This window comes from Hermetia illucens, chromosome 1, assembly GCF_905115235.1.
Source record: "Hermetia illucens chromosome 1, iHerIll2.2.curated.20191125, whole genome shotgun sequence".
Classification (NCBI taxonomy): Eukaryota; Metazoa; Arthropoda; class Insecta; order Diptera; family Stratiomyidae; genus Hermetia; species Hermetia illucens.
This window is the reverse complement of record NC_051849.1, coordinates 82,920,030-82,932,348: the sequence shown is the minus strand read 5'-3', so window position 1 is coordinate 82,932,348 and position 12,319 is coordinate 82,920,030.

Sequence of the window (12,319 nt, the reverse complement as noted above, 5' to 3'; positions counted from 1 at the left end):
TGATGTTGGATGTAGTAAGGAAGTGGTCAAGGTAGGATTGGTAATTGGAACGGAAGAAGGTTGGTAGTGCGGGACTAAGATGTGAGATATTACGTGAGGATGATGGCGTAGTGAGCCACCTGTGGAGTTCGTGACCATTGAAATTAGGGTTTTGGTCTAGCCATGATGGGTGTTTCGCGTTGAAGTCTCCGCCTATGACAAGCGCCCAGGCTTTGGCGACTTCGCGTGGTTGGCTGGAGCAATAAGATAGCAGATTGGATAGATCTGCTGAATCAAGGAATTGGTGTGGGCAGTAGATTGCTGCGATATATACCGTGGTAGATTCGGTATTGATCGAGATCAAGGTGACTTCAATTGATTTGAAGTAGTCCACCGGGGGGAAGTGCTGCGTAGCTCGAAATTTATTCGAGATGAGTATAGCGGTTCCGCCTGCGATCGAGTTGCCGGGCTGGAGCTGCTGGAAGCGATCTGTTCTGAACAGATTGAAATTGGGGAAAGATGGTTTGTGGCGGTAATTGAGCTTAGTTTCGCAGAGTAGTACAACCTGTGGTTTGTGCTCATTGAGAAATAGCTCAAATTCGTGTCGGCGTGCTCTGCCGACGATTGAGTTGATGTTCAGCTCTATGAATCTAACGTCCATTGTTGGAGGCTAGAGAGCTGACCATCATTGTAAACATGTCGAACAACTGCTTCATGTTAACATTGGCAGGTATCGCGTTAGAGGATCTGGTGTGTGTCGAGGAGGTCGACTGGGCGCGTGCGGCGTCTGCATACGACACAGATGGACGCACGAAGGAGGGAGTATTGATTGGACGAGGTGTCTGTCTGGGTGGTGGTTGAGGAGTGCGAGTACGTCTCTGTGCGTTGCGCCTAGACGTGACCAGCGTGAAAGTGGGGCAATTTCTATAATTTGCCAGGTGCTCGTTTGAGCCGCAGTTGACGCGTTTCGGCTTTTCTTCAGCCGTTTTGGGACAGGCCACTGGTGGATGGACTTGGTCGCATTTCACGCAGCGGTAGTCGAGGTTACAGTTTGGCGCGGCATGGCCAATCCTCTGGCAGTTCTTGCACTGCAGTAATTGTCTGTTTCGAATTTCTTCGAAGCGGACAATGGTTCGTTGGATGGCTCTGACCTTTTTGAGCTGCTCTTCGGCGAAGGTAGCGTCAAAGGTGATGAGCCAAAGATCGAGTGTGCGGTTTTCGGTTTTGGCACGTGTTGTCTTGTAAGGTTTTACCGAGAGGATGTTATGGACGCCTTGGTCGCGCAGGTCGTCCATAATTTCTTGGGGGGGAAAGGTGCGATCCAGGCCTCTGATGATGAGGCTGGTTGTTTTTTCGCTAGGGAGTGTGTAGGTATACAACTTGGTCTTGCTGTCGACCAGAAGTTTTTTAGTACTATCAAATTCCTCTTTGGTTTTAACGAGGATTTGATGTGACTCGGGACCGGATTTTTTTATAAGGAACTCGTGGGGCAAGGATTTTTGGAGCGTTCTCTTTGTGGATGAGAAGTCACTGGGGGGGGCCTACTACCACTAGGGGGGGGATTTTACTTACTCTGGAAGTATTGTTGCTGGTTGAGGTGGTGTTACGACTAATTGATGTCGGCTGTCTGGTTTGGCTTCCTGATGGGACGGTGTTGTTGCTCGATGGCCTCGGGTGGGCTGCTTGAGGTGCCGGGATGCTGGGCCTCGGAATGGTCGTCGTCCTTGGTGCCGGGTTTGTCGCTGCGGTCCGGTTGGCGGGAATCGCTAATTTCAGCGCGTTAACTTGCTGCTGCAGGTCGCGGATGATGGCGTGGAGTGATTCCACCTCCATTTCTTTGGCGCGTAGCTTGGTAGCTAGGGCGCGCTTCTCTTTCTTCACCCGTACGAAATCCTGGATTTCGACGGCCGGGGCTCTGGCGCGTGACGAGGTAGAGCTATCGGAGTTCGTCGCGTATTCAGAATCGTCTTCGGATGGCACGGAGGACTCCAACTCCACGTCACCCTTCGGGACTTCGCTGTTCGGGGCGTCATCGGTGGCGCCTCCGCTGGTTTTCCGGCGTTTGGAGCCGGTGGGTAACTCATTCATCCTGAAAAACTTTTAGCACTTCAGCTAAAAGCTGAGATCTGAAAAGATATAAAAAGATAAATTAATTGCTTACCGTCGCCAATCGTGGAACTCTTAGCGCGCTTTTAGTGCGGGATTTCCTTTAACGCTGTTCTAGAGGACTGAAGTTTTGTCGTGACCGACTAGCTCCAGTGACCGTCTTGAACTGAACTGTGAACGAAACTGAACTGAACTGTGACAGATTGTAAGGTCAATTACTTCACTCCTTATGGGCTCCATGAAGGTAGAGACACACCCTACTTTCACAGTCATAAGACCAGTTGAAGTGATGAAGTCAAATAGCTTCTCTCATCTGGGGTTGCATTTCCTACTCCCCCAACAAATGTGTTGAGCGTTCACCTCACAACCTATTAGAGTTTAATGGCAATTGATACTGCATACACTGCCAGATATCCTATTTTTTGCGTCGGTGGAGGACACAGTTCATATGGCGAGCAAGCTGAGACAACTGTGCCATTTCTCTTCTTCCCATCAATGACCGCAACTATTTCTTGGGATCAGAACTGTCACAGCATTGTTGCCTCTAACATTTTGACAGCTCTCGCAGTAATGAATCTTTAATCGTTCAAAATCCTAGGCGCCTAAGGAGGAAACCACATTAGAAGAATTTTCCTTCACGTACTTTTTTGAGATTTCTTTCTAGTGGCAAGAATTACTTGGAATACGATCAAATTTGAACAGTATATTAGTAATATTCGGAACAACTTTTGAGAATTTTTTTTGCAAAATTTAAGGGGGTCATCCCGTGTGTCGCATCCGCAGAATCGAAGTTCTTTTTGGCATCAATTGTATCTAAATATAGTGTAGAATATATGGACAAAGAAATTTTTTGATATTCGAAGTCGTTCGGAAATTATAGTGTTAAACACGTGACAAGTCACATGCCAGATTTATGTCGATCGCCGTAATAAAGCTCGTATTTATCGGTCCGAATGACGTTCGAATGATTTCACTAAAAGGACAAGCTAAGGCTGTACATGTGTTTCTTGAAGAAACCTAAGGTTTATAGACTAGTTATAGCAGAATAATAGCCAGTTAAGGTTTTATGGCTAAAAATCGCATTCTACTTTTTAAATGCGTGTTTCGGCATATTGAAAGTAAATAAGTAAATATTTCAACAAAGAACTATGCGATCGGGCTGGAAAAATTACTATGCACGCTCAAGATATTACTAAAAAATTCGTATTTGTATCTTTAACCAGTCCTTCACAAAAAATTTCTAAAAAAAAGCGAAAAAACAGTATTCACACGAGATGACCCCGTTAAGTTAAAAATAAAAGAGCTCCCCGACAATATTCCTCTGAAAGTCGTAACTGGAGTCCTCCAGCTGGTTGTGTAACGACTCCAATTTTTATCTGAAACCAAAAATTGTTTAATTCTACAACGAACATGAAGCTGAGTGTAGTTGAAAGTAATCAAAATCAAATATTTCGCAGGTGTTCAAAAAAAATATTTCAATTTTTTTATTTCACGAATTACGTAAAAAAAGCACCCTTAGAAATATGATCACCTCGAATGTTGGTTCATATTCATCCCGATTTATTAGTTTTTGAGCTAGAATTATCGCAAATGTGAAAAACATCGTTTTGAGAAAAAAGGATATGAAAAAATTATTTTTGGAAAATCGCCTTTCGGATATGAAGACATTTATCACACATAATTACGAACAAAATACAGTACGCTAAGTATTTATAAATGCACTATTTACATAACGCTGCGTTCTGGAACGTATTCTGAGATAGCTAAGCTAACGATCTATGCAATAAAAAAGTCGATTCTGAAAACCCGCTAATGTGGTTTCCTCCCTTAACTTATGCAATACCACAGATTTAATTAAACCAAACTTATGACTGCATGAGAACAATATGATAGTAGTTAGCTCTATCAGCATTGCTACCAGCAGAAAGGAAAAAGAGTGACGCATGTCGATTTGACCACCCGTTATGTTTTTCGATATAAGTTAAGTCTTATTGTAGATATAGTAGAAAATAGTCATGGTCGGTGTGTAACAAGATTTGCCTCACATTCTACCATCAAAGACTCGATTTCTCTGGGAATTGCCGTATTTGCTGGAATCAATCCAGTTACGTTGACGTCTCTAGCTTCTCTTGTAAATGTAAATTATCCCTCTCAAATTTTGCCATCCTTAAAAGAAACTCCCACATCAGGGCGAAGTACAACAAAGCATTACCCACCCAGCATCTATTGTGGTTATCAATTTGTCGCCACATTTCGGAAAACTACAGACCTACCTCAATCCTTGCAACCTACACCAAAATTTTCAAGCGGACCATTGAGTCAATGATAGCTGAGCGCGGCAATTCAAGCAATTCTAACCCGAACATCATTCGGCCGACGGAACTGGCCATTCGGTTGAGCATGCCTTCCTAGTCCTTAAAACTGACCTACTGCTCGGAATTAATTGCAAATAACTTACAATAGCCTGCCTCCTTGCATAAGCAAAGTTTTTCGCTCGGTTTGGCAATACGAACTCATTTATAATCTAAACTGCATCCTTCACTTCCATCCGCACCTATAATAATAATAATCGTTTTTGCAACAATCCAATTGGATCCAGACCTTGAAGTGTGTTAGAGCACTTCATTCAAGACCGTAGCGGTACACTACAGTACACTGTAGGAGACAATGTAGTCAGCACGGTGCTCCTCCATGATTATCACCCTGATTCAACTGAGTCGACTGGTATCCGACATCCAGTCACGATAACAAATCCATCTGCCACCAGTAAGAGTTGAACCACCACCGTCCACTACGGCAGCCCAGCGCTCTTGAGCCATCCGGATACTACCCGCACCTATGCAAGCTAATAATTAGCTTTCTAAGTAAAAATTCAACAACAACTCCTTACACCAATCCAGCCGAAACCCGAAAAGGATCAGTACCCCAAAGTTCACTTTACTAGGACCACTAAAATTCAAAATTTCCTTCTATATCATCTTTTTGACCGACACCTCTCCTTGTGCCTCAAGGATGGGCACATTCTCTCTCACGGTACTAACATGTTCAAAAGCGACAGTGACAGACACGCAGTGAAACTTTTTGAGCAATGCCTGTTACATCTTAAAACGTTAAAATTTTGTTTAGGAATTGAAGGATTCCTAAGTCCGCCATCCACTTAATGGCGGACCGGACCAGTTGGAAAGCAACATGCTTTCGCTGTTATGGTCCACGGAACCTCGTTGTTGGGCAAGCATCCAAGATGCAAAATTTAAGACTTGCCGTTTCATCCAGGGCAGAGGCAACCCATCAGACGCTGGCTCACCTCTGCCTGGGAAGTGGTTTGCTGCCTTTTATTAACACAAAAACACATCATGTGCATGAATTATAACGAACTTAAATCGGCCTTGTAAAATTTTTTAAGCCTAAGCCGGCCAAGACTAAAATAATTCCTTAACAAAATTTTATTTTATTTATAGGTTTCTGAAGCTCCAGTAACCAATTTAACCCGACCATCTCATTTTCTTTCTTATCCTCAAATAGTGATTACTCCGCTGTGAAACTCCCTGAGCACAACCCTTCCGTAACATTTTATAAATATAACAAGCGTAGTAGTGCAACCAAAACTACTACACTTCAATGGGGTCCTTCTTTTCACCCCCAATTATAGAAAGGTTATGCGATAATCATGTTTTGCCCAATCCAATTTTTTTTCACAAACTCAACACAATCTTTGATGATATACTGAATTTGAAAAATATTACATTGATAACATCAGCCGCGTTGACGAAATGTCTGGGTTTGCTCTCTGTCTGTACGTGAAGAAAATCGCGTTTAATTTTCCGACAACTTTTTTAACTCATTTGTTGAGATTATTGACCTGTGAAAGAGCATTCCTTTCATAATTGTGGTTGGCTTAAACTTAAACTTTTGAGACATAAATTTACTTTTTCTCTCAGAATAAAGTTTTCCGACATACTGTCAATCTTCCTTTTATTTACCGTAGTAAAATTCTCCTCGTTTGCACTTTGCTCATAATGTGCAAATGTATCTACTTTCTATACGCGCGAACTTTTTAGCTTGAATTCTATTTCCATTTCCCAGTTCCACAAATGTATCTGAATTCCCTGATCTGAAGCTACTATCCTTCAGACTTATACGAAGTTTAGAGCAAGATGAGGTTTCCTTTCTACTCAACATAGAATAAGTATTTAAAAATGATAAGCCATGGTGTGCGAACAAACACATCCTATACTTAAGGGGGTCATCCCGTGTGAAGGCCCATTTTTAAGGTTTTGTATAAGGAGTTAGGTGGAGTTTAAAGGAAGGCTCCCCATACATGCAAAGGGGGGATTTAAACATTTTTTCACCGGATATAGTCGCGTGGGATATCAAATGAAAGGTATCGGTTAGTACTTTCGGAAACTGGTATTAGTTTTGACATGAATTGTAAAGTACGTCAGGAAGGAGTCAAAATATACACACCTAAAATGAGACAGAACTCATTTTTGGAATTGCAATTTCGCGCGAATTTACTGCTTCTTAAGCCATGCAAATAAGATGCTGACGTCATAATTAACGAGAATAATTGACATTCGCATGAAATATTAAAGTGGCATTTATGAGGAATCTACTTCTTCCAGCCCGTTTTAAGGTTTTATGTAAAACACGTATATGAAATCTAAACCTTGAAAGATTTCGATATCTACCCAAACTAACTTACTAATATTATATTACCAACTGTAATGAACTTAGAGGAATAGAAGGACCAAATGATCATCCTAAGTGACCGAGAACCCAAAAACCTAAAAAGTTAGCCAAATTGACCGTGAAGGTCTGCCTACAAAGACTGAAGCTCCATCAAAGTGCTCGGCCGACACGTTCTTGCACGCCCCTGTGGTAGTCAGGCTCGAGAATGTGGGGGGGTCCTTTGAGCGCTTTGATCCCTCACGTGTCATTAATACAAAATCAACGTGTCTATATCGATGCGTGGGTCCGCACCGGATTTCAAAATAGACAACGAAGGAATTCACGACAGCATAACGAAAAAACACCAAAACGCGAGCTAAAATTAAAAAAAAAAAACGGCTCGACCGCGCGCGTGGAGCCGTAAGTCTACGGACCTGAGTGCCGCGATCGAGAAGAAAGATCCAGGACAGATCGCAATCTCGATCATGGTTTCTTCTGCCTCAGATCGTGATTGAGATTTGTCGTGGATCTTCCCTCCTTTGTGAACACGCACGCATACAGTATGTTACATCCTTTTACGTCGAAATTAATGTGGGGTGGGTCCCCATACATGCAAAAGGGAGGTGTGATTTTTTTTCATCAAATATTATATAATCATGTAGGGTATCAATGATCTCGATTAGTACTTTTCGAAGTCGATCTTAGTTTTGACATTTGTTAGAAAGGTGGAGAGTGCGGGGGGCCCAAATAGATGATCTTTAACGGACCCATTCTGAGAAACTACCTAGCCCAAAAATCCGAAAAAAAAATCAAGATGCTGCTACTGCATGGTGCCTAGGCTCCAAAATACCCTCCATACCGATATATATTCAAATAAAGTTAATAATAGTACATCACTATAGTTTTTAGTAATTGGCAGGAAAACCCCCTTAAGTTCATTTTAGAATCACGAAATTTTGGAGCAATGTTGGCTATAGCATAGACCATCCTACCAAATTTGATGACAATCGCACTATTACTAAAAAAACTATAGTAGGTCAAAGTTGTCGCTTCTGTGCAAATTCAAAACTTTGAATGTCAACATCACTTGAAAGTGGATATTTTCACATAATATACGCATATATTACGTGCTACGTACTAACGGGGCAAATGCACACTCAAACCTCTTTACCAAAGAAATACACAAAACCTTTCATACCTGAAGCGTCCAGCTTTCGGTTTCCCAACTTGTTTGAAGAACTGAATAAAGATTCAATTCCGAATTTTTTGTCATATATTTATTAAGGGGGTCATCCCGTGCGTCGGAGACGCAGAATCCAATTTTTTTGGCATCAATTGTATCTAGATAGAGTGTAGAATATATGGGCAAAGTGATTTTTTGATATTCGAAGTCGTTCGGAAATGATAGTGTTAAACACGTGATAAGTCACATGCTAGCTTTATGTCGATCCCCGTAATAAAGCGCGTATTTATCGATCCGAATGACGTTCGAATGACTTCGTTAAATGGACAAGAATTGAAGTCAAGGCCGTAAATGTGTTTCTTCAAGAAACCTAAGGTTTATGGACTAGGCATAGCAGATTACTGGTCAGTTAAGGTTTTATGGCTAAAAATCACATTCTACTTTTTAAACGCGTTTTTCTCGAAACTGCATGTTGAAAATCGGCTGCCACCATAGCCCAAAATCTATCCAACGAAATTCTTTGAAATTTTCACGACTTACTCAGACCATATTTCTACGGTCCGCAAAATAGGATAAGTGCGATTCATTCAGTAGTTTTTATTTTATTCATTGAAGAAGCCGTAAAAAACAGGAAAACTAAAAAAAAAGTTTAACACGGAGCCAAAAATTTAATTTTTAATATTTTCTAATAATCCTAGTTTGCGGACTGTGGTTAATTCTGCACGTTAAAATGCCATTTACTTTTCTTCATTAAAATGATCGCAGCGCCCTCTAGCGTGGCAACAGAGAAACACCTTTTCTGTAGATGGGTGTATAAATTGCTCTGTATTTCAATAACGAACTATGTGATCGGGCTTGAAAAATTACTATGCACGCTCAAGATATTAATAAATCTATAGTGAAATACATATTTGTATCTTGCTCCAGTTCTTCATAAAAAATTTCTCGAAAAACCAAAAAAAAACTGCCTTCACACGGGATGACCCCCTTAATATCTTGAGCAGCTCAATATCATCGCTCACTTTTGAAGTAGTCACCTACTTGTCCACCCATCTCCAAAAAAGTGGTGTACCCGTTTTCAACGTGTTGCTTATTGGCTTCAATTCTCGGTCTTTTAGCGAAGTCACGCGAGGGTCGTTTGGATGTGTAAATGGCAAAAAAGACAATTTCTTGAACCCGACACATGCGATAACCCCCTTAACCGTTCGAACTAAGGTAAATTTATTCACTCTCCTACTACCAAAGGTAATATACAGTTAGATTGACATTATAAATTGGATCATCTTCTACATAGATTAATAAATAAAATTATTTATGTGGTCCAAGATTGTCTTTAAATTGCCTTTTATCTTAATTGGATTCTGTTACGATATCATAATACTCTCCACCCAAGAACACCCACATAAACTCCAAATAAATAAAGTCGGGAAAAAAAGCATATTTTAGGTTTTTTCAATTAATCAAAATTCTGGAAAAGGTCCTTAATTGGACTGTATACATTATTTTTTTCAAAGTAATGTATGAGAAAATGGCAGCTGTGCAACTTTTCTGGACGAACCTATAATTTTTGAAGGCCTATCATTCAATTGCACCTAGAATTTAATTTACGATTACGTTTATAGCTATAGAAGTATTAGATTCAGTAAAAAATGATTATGTTTTTTGGAACAAATGGGGTTAGTCCAATTTCGCAGCCTTTCGTATATACAGTAATTCTAAATACTGATCATGATGTTGCCCAATATATAAATTCTATCTGCATTGTATGTAATTGGTTGAAATAACTCAAAATGTATGGTATCGGGTTTTAACGGTATCGAACTAGCACATTAATGTTGCCCAGCAGCTATCCGATGTCCCAATATAAGGCTGATGTAACATCGTTGCAAAAGATGCGCTAGATAGGGACCGGTTTCCTGGAAAAGAGTCTGAATACAATATATTAGAGTGGCCACGCTATAAACCATTTGCTCGGAGTTGCTTTCCTAGACAGCCAAAAAATAAAAGCTGCTGTTTTCGGCTTTGAAAACAAAAGCGGACGGCTATGCACTCTGTGTTTGCGAGGCAAATTTATAATTATAAGCCTCCCTAATGTTCATACTCCGCAAAAATACATGGACCGCTCGTGACGGGACCATTTTCAAGAACATTCACCCCGTGTTGATTGAACGCCGCCACCTCTCAGCCTTGATGAATATCAGAACATATGGGGCGACCAATATAAACTCGGATCACTTTCTCCTTGGCGTGGTCCTCCAGGCTCGAATTACAACACCGCCAAAGATCCCCTCTAACAATCGGGTGAGAGTGAATACGGAACCCATCCACAACACAGCCCTCTATAACACCTATAAGGGGGAAATGGATGCCGCAATAACAGCAGCAGCAGCAGATGTCCTTCAGATAAAGTATCAGTAAATAATTTTACAACTACTTGAAGAGCTTTGTCATTGATGCAACCACAAGCATACTTGGTCCCAACGACAAGAAAAGTCGAAACGGCTCGTTTCACGATGAATGTAAGCTAGCAACGGAATGGAATAATACTGCATACCGGGCAATGCTACACTCTCAAGGAACGCGGCACGCGCAGACCCCTATGACGAACTCCGTCGAGTAGAGAAGCAACTTCACAGAAAGAAAAAGGAAGCCTGGGAAAACCAAGTCTATGAACTCGAAAAATACAGGGAGCAACCGCACCAACCGCACCAGACATGCAAGTTTTACCAACAAGTCAGCAGGGTGAAACCCCGATGGTCATCCTGCAAAAACAAAATGGGGAAATTTGATTATGATGAGTATTTTGATGAACTGCTGAGCAAACAAAATATCGGCAAGTTGGAGGACCCGCCAACTGAAGACCGCGGACAAATACTGCCACCAAGTATAGAAAGTATAGATAAGTCGCCAGAGGCCGATGGAATTACAGCCGAATTGGTTAAATATGGAGGCGGCTAACTACAACAAGCGGTTCATCAACTGAAGGTCAAGGTGTAGGACAGGGAATCAATGCCTGACGACTGTTAATTGGGCATTATTTGTCCCATGCCTTGCATGAGATCCGCGAAGCAGACGTTAAAGCAAGATGCACCATCCTCTTAAAGTCCACCCAATCATTTCAAGCAGGCGATGCAAAATCTTGGGCGGGACGTTAATGACGATAAGGTGAAGTACATGATGGCAACATCAGCACCAAAAATCAATCGCACTGGTCAAATAAGAACAATAAAGACAGGACATTTCAACGTCGATAATTACTCCTATCTAGAATCGAAAATCACAACCGATAACAGCTATCACCATGAAATCCGTGCAAGGTTGTTAGCAGAAATAGATATCAGAATGGGGATGAATAAATTAAATAATGTTTCTTTAAAGATGAAATGGGCGTGAACAATCAAGCCATTAGATCACCAAAATTTGCGCAAATATGTTATAAATACTTTTTATCAAATCTAGCGCCTTATTGACGAATCTCATCTTTGACAAGCGTAACCATGGCCATGGATATAATAAGTACAGAGAATCCGGAAAAATATGGATTATCATCCAACCGCGAATAAAGGAGGTCAGCTAAAAACTGCGAAACATAGTGGTTAAAAATGTAGTTTAAATTAACCAATCAGACTTAAATATGACAATATCAGTTGAAAAAAATTCACCGAACTCTACGAGGCGTTTGCTTACGAGGAAGAGCCAAAGGCAAAGAACGCTTATTATTAACAAGGCACATGAAACAACCTTTGCACTTCGCAAGAAAGTATTCAAAGTGGACTGACGAGGATTGATGTAAGGTGGAAGGACGAATCCAAAGTTAACCGTTTGGGAACGAATGAGTGGGTGTAGAAAACCCCCATTGGGAAATTACAGCCATGGCATGTAAAACCAACCCTTAAATTACGTGAGAGTTTGATGATAATGTGGAGATCTATAATGGCCAGAGGCATTGCCACACTTCACAGAATCTCCGAAAAGAGGGCTGCAACATCAAATGTTGATATTTTGAGTGCCAAACTTCCGAATATACAGAAAAGTTCGATGTGAGTGCATCAGCCATTATCTTCCAGCAAAACAAAGATCCTAAACAAACTCCTAAATCAATAAAATCATCACCATCATAAAATCATGGTTTAAAAATAATGATATTTCATTTCGTAAGTAGCCCCAACAGTCTCCAGACTTCCATCCCATAGAGCTCGGTTTCTGAAGAGGCGGCAAATAAGGAATATCTGTGGGCAAAATTGCTTCCTGCATGACAGGACATTCCCACAAATGTGTGTAGGCATCTTCTTGATAGTATGCTAGCAAGAATGAAGGTTGCACTGAACGCAAAAGTGAATACAGAAGGGTTCAATGGCTGGTGGTTAAAACCACAAAACTTTT